Source organism: Oncorhynchus mykiss, chromosome 17 (genome assembly GCF_057628025.1).
Source record: "Oncorhynchus mykiss isolate SJ-2025 chromosome 17, ASM5762802v1, whole genome shotgun sequence".
In the NCBI taxonomy this organism is placed as follows: Eukaryota; Metazoa; Chordata; class Actinopteri; order Salmoniformes; family Salmonidae; genus Oncorhynchus; species Oncorhynchus mykiss.
This window is the reverse complement of record NC_143038.1, coordinates 36712122-36722538: the sequence shown is the minus strand read 5'-3', so window position 1 is coordinate 36722538 and position 10417 is coordinate 36712122.

The window sequence follows — 10417 nt, the reverse complement described above, 5'->3', positions numbered from 1 at the left end:
TCCATTGCTCGTGTTTCTTGGCCCAAGCAAGTCTACCACTAGGCTACCCGCGGCGGCAGGGTAGCCTAGTGGTTAGAGCGTTGGACTAGTAACCGGAAGGTTGCAAGTTCAAACCCCCCGAGCTGACAATATACAAATCTGTTGTTCTACCCCTGAACAGGCAGTTGACCCACTGTTCCTAGGCCGTCATTGAAAATAAGAATTTGTTTTAAAACTGACTTGCCTAATAAAAAAATTATTATTGATGTCCTTTAGTAGTGGTTCTTTGCAGAATTTCAACCATGCAGTCTCCTCCGAACAGTTGATGTTGAGATGTGTCTGTTACTTGAACTCTGTGAAGCATTTATTTGGGCTGCAATCTGCAGTTAACTCTAATGAACTTATCCTCTGCAGTAGAGGTAACTCTGGGTCTTCCTTTCCTGTGACGGTCCTAGTGAGAGCCAGTGTCATCATACACTTGATGGTTTTTGCGACTGCACTTGAAGAAACTTTAAAAGTTCTTGAAATTTTCCAGATTGACCGACCTTCGTGTCTTAAAGTAATGATGGACTGTCGTTTCTCTTTGCTTATTTGAGCTGTTCTTGCCATAATATGGACTTGATCTTTACCAAATTGGTCTATCTTCTGTATACCTCCCCTACCTTGTCACAACAAAACTGATTGGCTCAAAAGCATCAAGAAGGAAATAAATTCCACAAAATAACATTTAACAAGGCACACCTGTTAATTGAATTGTGTTCCAGGTGACTACCTCATGAAGCTGAGAGAATGCCAAGAGTGTGCAAAGCTGTCATCAAGGCAAAGGGTGGCTACTTTGAAGAATCTCAAATATAAAATATATTTAGATTTGTTTAACACTTTTTTGGTTACTACATGATTCCATATTTGTTTTTCATAGTTTTGATGTCTTCTCTATTATTCTTCAATTTAGAAAATAGTATAAAAAAAGAAAAACCCTTGAATGAGTAGGTGTGTCCAAACTTTTGACTGGTACTGTATATGGCTACAAGGTAGATGAGAGAGAGGTGAATGAATGAGGGAGAAAGGGTGGAAGAGAGAGAGCGAGGAAAAGAAAAAGAGATTTCGTAGATAAAAATAAACTCCCCTAGCACTGATGTAAAAACTTGATCATTGTGGCACCCAGTCTTAGAGAAGCGGAAACAGGCAGGGGCGCCGCCAGGGATTTTGGGCCCCATGAAAAGATATCACATTGGCCCCCACCACCACAGGCCACACCAACCCTGCGCAATTGCTGTAACCACACACCTCCAGAACCCATCGACCCATTCAAAGCTTTAAATAACTCTACATTTGCAGGCTTGCAACTCTCTTGTAGTCCAATAGTTACTGTATGATATTTACTGACAGTGAGCTGTGAAAATATAACACTGTGCAGACATGCATGCAGCATTCTGCATACAGTGGAATTCACTATTTGATGCAAGACTGATACCCTCTATAAGAAATGTGCTTAAGTCTTTTACAGTCCAAATGTAATTTTAATGTTAAAATTCTTGAATGGAAAATTCTCTTAACATGAATGAATAACTTAAATAAATATAACTTAAATATACATTAGCCTCTTCAATTAAAATAAATTAACATTATCATCTATATAATGATATAACAAACAAAATAATAAAATCAGCAGCAGATTTTTGAACTAAGTATACATACCAACTAGAAAATAAGCAGCTGCAAAAGTGGAAATGAAAAATGGAAAACAAAATGGAAATGGAAATGAAACGGCCTGATGGTGGCGCTAGAGGAAAGGTCAAGTGGTCAACAAATCAATAGGTTTCTTCCACTTGGGGTCTTGATTGTGCACAACAAATATTATGGCAATCCAGCCATTACTTTGAGATATATCTTGTTCTCAGTCTGTTCTCAGTCTTGTTCTCATCCTGTGGGCATCATGTGTGTAGTGATCCAATATCCATATCATTTAACAGTTATCACTGGCCCTTGCTCAGCCTTACTCATCAAGAGCCCAGTGACGAGCCTTCATGCTAGAAAAGTCACTGATCAAGTCTCTGAAGTCCAGCTTTCTAGCTAACTGACTTTCAATGGACAGTATGGCAAGACTGCAAAGCCTGTCCTGGGACATAGTGGACCTCAAATAGTTTTTTATTAGTTTTAGCTTACTGAAAGCTCTCTCGCCACTAGCAACAGTCACAGGCAGTGTGCAAAATATAGGTAAAGCAATGCACAATTCTCCAACAATGCTTTGCAGCTGCATTTTACAAATTGCATTCAGGAGACTAAGAGGGGACAAGTTAGGGGGGAAAGTGGCAGCATATACAGTGTTCAGGTGTCTTACTTCATTTGGAAACTCAGGTGTAAGATCTCTAGAATACTTCATGATCAGTGGTTGCTACACAGAAGGGACTTTATCCTCACTAATCTGCCCAACTTTCAGAACAGCAGAAAATTATTCTACAATTTTTGCAGTGGTGTGGAACCTAGTGTCCAAGTCACTGACGTTGTCCATAGCAGTAAAACACACTGTGTTCTGAAACACTGTTGCTGCACTGTCCTGAGCTGTCTCCTCTTGAGAGGTGTCATCATGGAATCTCTTCCTTTTCCTCTAGCGGCTGTGTTCCTTGCTAAATTTAGGTGCAACGTCCATTTGCGTAGAGAAAAGTCAAAGAACAAAACAAATCAAGCGCACAACATAACCATGCCACTCAAAATAGTGCTCGCAGGCAACTATACCTAGACAAGATCCCACAAAGCACAATGGGGAAATGGCTACCTAAATATGATCCCCAATCAGAGACAACAATAAACAGCTGCCTCTGATTGGGAACCATACCAGGCCAACATAGAAATATAATTCCCCTAGATAACCCACCCTTAATCACACCCCGACCTAACCAACATAGAGAATAAACAACTCTCTATGGTCAGGGCGTGACACTGATATTGGCTGCAACTGTGTCAAGTGAGATTTTTCCTGACTGGAGAATCACATTCCTGTCTTCAATGCATTGCAGTAACTGCAATTATACCGACAATAACATGACATGTCATTCAACACAATGCTGCTCACCTCCTTCTTCAGTTGGGAGTAGGGTTGGTTCAGGGGTATCGGGATGGGGAGGCAGGGCTGCTGAGCCTGAAGCTGTATCTGGAGGGTCTGGCACCGGGCAGGGGCAGGAACAACTGATTTAGTATGCATAGCTTGCTAAAAGTTTGATTGATTGTCGGCTAAAAAAGGAGCGAAATGTAAACACTCAGAATGTTCTGTGAAGATATTAAGCAACTAATATTAGTGGAGCAAAAGTAGGGGGGCAATACAGAGGCTCTATTGATGTTTACTTTTTGCTAAAAACAAGAAAAGAAAACGCTAGTTTTATTAGTACATTGTAAATAAAATATTATATTAATGATGATAGGTTAATAATTTAATAAAGAAAAAAATTGACCTAATGTTCTAAGAATCTTTTAGGGCCCCTGTCAGTCTCAGACCGATAGAATCGTCCTAACTTTTCCCCCCATACGGCGCCCCTGGAAGCAGGCATAGGGGAGAGAAGAGAAGGAGAAGTGAAGTCCACAGATAAAACAAGGCTGGGATTCAAAGATCACAGGGGGATGTACAGTATAAGTGGCAGGGTTTGAATCAGGACTGTATACACAATGTATGTGGCATATTATTACAGAAGCATCACAAACCATATCACAGGATCATGAACTGGATCTCAAACGAGTTCAGAGTTGCATCCTGAAATTGCCCCTTTGATCTTCAAGGTGTTAGCTAAGTGGCTCAGAACATTTTCCCAGACAGGGTTGCGGGCTGGCTGACTGGCTGGGTAGCTTACTGTAGTAGCCTACTGTACCCCAGATCGGGATGGTTATGGGGCCTTATAGGATTACACTAGATCCCTCAGCACGATCCCCCACAGGATTACAGGGCTCTGGGTCAGTGGCTACAAGTGGTGTTATGTTGTGTGGTGGTCCAACAAACCTGGAGGAATATGAGGAGATGAGTGCTGAGGAAGCCATGTGTGAGGCAGGCTTTTAGAGGAGGGCCTAGGAGGTAGTCTAAGGGCAATGGGTCATTGCCTACACATGGTGTTTGTGTTGGTGTGGTGTTCCACATTTGGATGAGTGTGAGAAGAGAGGAGGACCTGAGGAGGCTGTGTGAGAGGAGAGGAAGGCACGAGAGGCAGACAAAGGCAGAGGAGTGTAAGGAGAAGAGAGAGTAGACTGAGGAAACCGTGTGTGTGAGATGCAGGCTTTGGAGAAGAGGGCCTGGGAGGCAGAGTGAGGAAGCCGTACCGCGTGAGAGCCGAGGCACGGAGGCATGCTTTTAATAAAGGAGGAGGCAGATGGCCCACATTAAAAGCAGAGGGCCCTTGTGACAGTCCTCAACAGCCCCGCTGAGAACAGGGTAATTAAATGAGGAATTTAATCGGATTCCTCAAATTAAATGTCCAGCTGGATACATACTCCCAGACCCCTGCTGATTTCCACCTTTTCTGTCTCTGTGCATGCGTCCCAAATTGCACACTATTCCCTATGGGCACTTGTCAAAAGTAGTGCACTATGTAGGAAATATGGTACCAACTGGGACACAGCCTCTGTCTGTGGTGCTGTGGAGTTGGGGTGTGTCACACTGTGCCTCACAGACCTCCCTGATCAATACCCACTCATACCTGATTATAGTCAGGGTGATAATTGCTGCTAAAGTATTCCATTCACAGCTCTGACAGTGGGAGTCTGGGAAAGGAAGGGACCATCACACTATGGGGTCTCCTGAGGGTCATATTCATAATGGGTTCTGGGTGGGTGGGAAAAAGCACAAAATCACCACCATGAAACAATACGCTCTCTCCAAATATATCTCTGCAAGATATAACAGTACAGTAGGAATGATGATTATGTGTATAGTAATACAACGAATGAGGTCTGTTTGAATTACCCAGTATTCATCAATCCCCATAGGAATTTGGTATTGAGGACAGTGTGGACCATGTCAGGCAAGACAGCAGGGTCAAGTGCATTGCAGTGTGTAAATGAATTGTGATATCAATGATTTAACTGATTTTGGAATTAATTTCAAGATTTCAAACGTCATTACTAAGCAAACTAGATGACACAGACGGCAGAATAATACTAGCTCTGATGGAAGCCAAACATATTATGCATGTGATCACTTTGTTCTAAATATACACATTTGGAAAATGAGTGTGCACCTGTTCAACCAACAATCCTGGCCTTATTGTTACCGCTGTAGCCATTAGCTCACTATTTTGACAATCAGCTAAATTACAAACACACAATTTTTACAAATGTACATAGTGCGTGACGCATGCTGAACGCTGGAACAAGAGTGAACTTGGTTTGTTGTTTCTGAAAGTTTCTTAAAAACTATTCTTGAAAAAAAATGGATAGTAGCCTAACTGTTTTGGATCCCGCGATGAGGTTAGACTCAGTTGCTGCAACCGCTACTATGTGCCTAACCCTGAATTCTGAAAAGCTTATGCTTAGCGAAGCAGCTAGTCTAACTGCTAGCTATCAAGCTAGCCAGCCTTGTAAGCTGTTTACATCATTCCTGAGAGCTGTGCTGGCTGGAATTGTGTGAAGTACCAGCGTTCACCAGCTACCATCATTCCGCCCAAAGAAGGTTGGAGTAATGGAGAGGACAGTGTCTCGCTGTCACAGGTGTGTCATCTTTTAAATCAACAATAAGATGTCTACAAGCAATTGTTATAGCAACAAAAAAATAGCTTCAATACGTGTCCAAATACTGGTGGACTCAACTAACAAAAGAATGGACGATCTGACCAGAGAGGTCCAAGAGCTTAAGAACAGTTTGCAGTTCTCCCAGGGTGAGGTGGATGAAAAAGACTTGCAGCAGGATGAAAACAAACTGTAAGTCTACATGAGATATCAGCACTGTCTGTGAAACATTATTACAGATGACTGGGGGGGGGGGGACAATCGAGGAACAACAACATTGTTGTGGATGGCATACCAGAGTCTCCACATGAGATCTGGACAGGGTCTCCTGAAAAAGTTGAGAAAAATTATCACAAAAGGCTGTAGATGGATCACAGGAGGATTGAGGTTGAGCGTGCCTACAGGTCTGGAAAACCTGTAACGAGCCCAGGTAACAGACCTACGTCGATAGTGGTCAAGTTTCTAAGGTTCAAGAACAAGATGGCTGTTCTGGAGAGAACCAAGAACTTGAGAGGAACCAACAGCTTCCTAAACAAGGACTTCTCTGAAGCTGTGTGCAAGAGTCTGAAAAAACCTTGCATACCTATGAAAGCTGCCAGAGAGCGTGCGGACCTTGTCCACCTTCCCTCTCAAAAGACTGGGAGGAGTGAGAGAGCCAAGCTTCCTGGTCAGTAGCTTCAGCCCAACATCACATATACACTGAGCATACAAAATGATAAGAACACCTGCTTTTCCAATGACATAGACTGACCAGGTGAATCGAGGTGAAAGCTATGGTTGTTGTCCTGGCACCACACTGCCAGTTCTCTGACCTCCTCCCTATAGGCTGTCTCATCATTGTCGGTGATCAGGCCGTCAACTGTTGTGTCGTCAGCAAACTTAATGATGGTGTTGGAGTCGTGTTTGGCCACGCAGCCGTGGGTGAACAGGGAGTACAGGAGGGGACTAAGTACACACCCCTGAGAGGCCCCAGTGTTGAGGATTAGCATGGCAGACATGTTGTTGCCTACCCTTACCACCTGGGGGCGGCCTGTCAGAAAGTCCAGGATCCAGATACAGAGGGAGGTGTTTAGTCCCAGGGTCCTTAGCTGAGTGATGAGCTTCGTGGGCACTATAATGTTGAACGCTGAGCTGTAGTCAATGAACAGCATTCTTACATAGGTGTTCCCTTTGTCCAAGTGGGAAAGGGCAGTGTGGAGTGCGATTGAGACTGCGTCATCTGTGGATCTGTTGGGGCGGTATGCGAATTGGAGTGGGTCTAGGGTATCTGGGAGGATGCTGTTGATGTGAGCCATGACCAGCCTTTCAAAGCACTTCATGGCTACCAAAGTGAATGCTACGGGACGGTAATCATTTAGGCAGGTTACCTTCGCTTCCTTGGGCGCAGGGACTATGGTGGTCTACTTGAAACATGTAGGTACGACAGACTCAGTCAGGGAGAGGTTGAAAATGTCAGTGAAGATACTTGCCAGTTGGTCCGCGCATGCTTTGAGTACACGTCTTGGTAAACCATCTGGCCCCGCAGCTTTGTGAATGTTGACCTGTTTAAAGGTCTTGCTCACATCGGCTACCGAGAGCATTGTCACACAGTCATCCAGAACAGCTGGTGCTCTCGTGCATGCTTCAGTGTTGCTTGCCTCGAAGTGAGCATAAAAGGCCTTTAGCTCATCTGGTAGGCTCGCGTCACTGGGCAGCTCGCACCTGGGTTTCCCTTTGTAGTCCATAATAGTTATCAAGCCCTGTCACATCTGACGAGCGTCAGAGCTGGTGTAGTAGGATTCCATCTTAATCCTGTATTGACGCTTTAGCAACTAGCTGTCCTCTTAAGAGGAAACTTCTAACTGTGACAAATTCCTGTAATATGACCCAGGTTATCACTCAACCATCAATCAATCAATTAATCAAATGTATTTATAAAGCCCTTTTTATATCAGCCGATGTCACAAAGTGCTATACAGAAACCCAGCCTAAAACCTCAAACAGCAAGCAATGCAGATGTAGTAGCACGGTGGGTAGGAAAAACGACCAGGTGGACTAGGGACAGCAAGGAGTCATGAGGCCAGGTAGTCCTGAGGCATGGTCCCAGGGCTCAGGTCCTGGGGGAGGGAGAGGGAGAGGGAGAGAGAGAGAATTAGAGGGAGCATACTTAAATTCACACAGGACACCGGATAAGACAGGATAAAAACTCCAGATATAACAGACTGACCCTAGCCCCCGACACGTAAACTTTTGCAGCATAAATACTGGAGGCTGAGACAGGAGGAGTTGGGAGACACTGTGGCCCCATCCGACAATACCCCCGGACAGGGCCAACCAGGCGGGATATAACCCCATCCACCTTGCTAAAGCACAGCCCCCACACCACTAGAGGGATATCTTCAAACAACCAACTTACTACCCTGAGACAAGGCTGTTGTGTTAGATCTGTGACATCCACTTGTATTTATCATATCTTCAGAGCTTTCCTCCAAAGCAATATCAGTTCCCATTGGCTGTATTGACCATAAGACAGTGGCAATAACAACGAAAGCCAAACCGCCAAAGGTAATTTATAAGAGATCATACAATGAAATTTTCAGGACTCTTTTGTGAATCCAGACGCAGCACTGGATGTATTTGTAAAATGATTCATTCCAATAATTGACAAGTATGCACCTGTTAAGAAATAACTGAGAGAACTATTAGAGCCCTCTGGATTGAGATAAATTGAAAAATTGTGTGGTTCAAAGACATTATGCAAAGGAGGTGGCAAACAAGTTAGGCTGCTCAGCTGATTGGTCGACAATCTGTAAATTGAGAAATGTTATGACTAAACATAACAAAGAAGAATACATTATAATACCAAACCAAGATAAATGACCCAAAATACAATGGAAGAAGACTTTATATAATAATGGGCAGAAACCCCAATTCATCTCCATCGTTCATTGAAGTTGATGAGTCATTTATTTAAAAAAAAACATTTGATATTGCCAATCATTTATTATTTATTTATTTATTATTTATTATTTCACTAATAAAGTGGAATATCTAAGAAGTGAAATGACGACATTGAAACGTGAACAATCATATTTTTGAAAAATATATATAATAATGAAAGAGAAGCATTGCTGTTTTGAATTTGGTCAAGTTAGTGTGGGAGCGGTGAAAAAACTATTGTTATCCATCAATAATGATAAGCCACCAGGTATAGACAACCTTGATGGGAAACTATTGACAATTGTAGCAGACTATATTGCCACCCCTATTTGCGATATCATTAAACAAAGCCTAAAGGAGTGTGTGTGTCCACAGGCATGGAAGGATCTAAAGTAATTCCACAGCCTAAAAATAGTAAAGCATCCTTTGCTGGCTGTAACAGCCGCCCAATCAGTTTGCTGCCTTCTCTTAGTAAACTGATGGAGAGAATTGTGTCTGACCAAATACAATGCTATTTGTCAGAGAACAAGTTAACCACTGACTTTCAGCATGTATATAGAGAAGGGCACTCAACTTGTGCTGCACTGACTAAGATGACTGATGATTGGTTAAAATAAATGGATAATAAGATGATAGCTGGAGCTGTATTTTTAGATTTCAGTGCAGCCTTTGATGTTATTGATCATAATTTGTTAATGAAAAAACTATCTTGCTATGGCTTTACATCACCTGCATGCCAGTCTTTCCTGGTTGAGGGTTGACAAGAGATGTAATGGTTCTCTTCTACAGTAGTATGTGTATCATCCATTCCAATGGCTTCTGGTTTAGCTGTTATAAATTGTCCCTCTAGTGGGCAAAGTTAGCACATTATTCAGTAGACCTACATTTTGGTGTGTTTAGTCGGGCTGTGTTTACACAGGCAGCCCAATTATTTTCTTTTTTTTGTTACACTAATTGGTTTTTTGAGCAATCACATCAGATGTTTTCACATCAGATCTTTTTCAGAGCGGATCCGATTGGTCAAAAAAACAAGAAGTGAAAAAAATATCAGATATGGCAGTGGTGGAAAAAGTACCAAATTGTCATAATAATTGGGTAAAAGTAAAGATACCTTAATAGAAAATGACTCTAGTAAAAGTGAAAGTCACCCAGGAAACTTCTACTTGAGTAAAAGTCTAAAAGTATTTGGTTTAAAATATAATTAAGTATCAAAAGTAAATGTAATTGCTAAAATATACTTAAGTATCAAAAGTAAAAGTATAAACCATTTAAAATTCCTCATATTATGCAAATGTTTTTTAATTTTTTTTACAGATAGCTAGGGGCACACTCCAATATTCAGACATAACTTACAAACAAAGCATGTGTGCTTAGGGAGTTTAGTGAGTTCACCAGATCAGAAGCAGTAGGGATGACCAGGGATGTTCTGTTGATAAGTGCGTGAATTGGACCATTTTCCTGTCCTGCTAAGCATTCAAAATGTAACGAGTACTTTGGGGTGTCAAGGAAAATGTTTGGAGAAAAAAGTACAATATTTTCTTAAAGGAATGTAGTGAAGTAAAAGTAAAAATAGTCCAAAATATAAATGTAAAGTACAGATACCCCCCCCAAAACTATCTTAGTACTTTAAAATATTTTAACTTAAGTACCATACCCCACTGAGAATTGGGCTGCCTGGGTAAACGCAGTCTACAAGTAGCATACATTAGTAGGTGGAATAAATAACGTACTGTGTTCAGATTCTAGCCTAATGCCAAAGATGTCCATAAATAACGTTTTAAAAATATATTTTTTTATTCAAAACTATTGACAA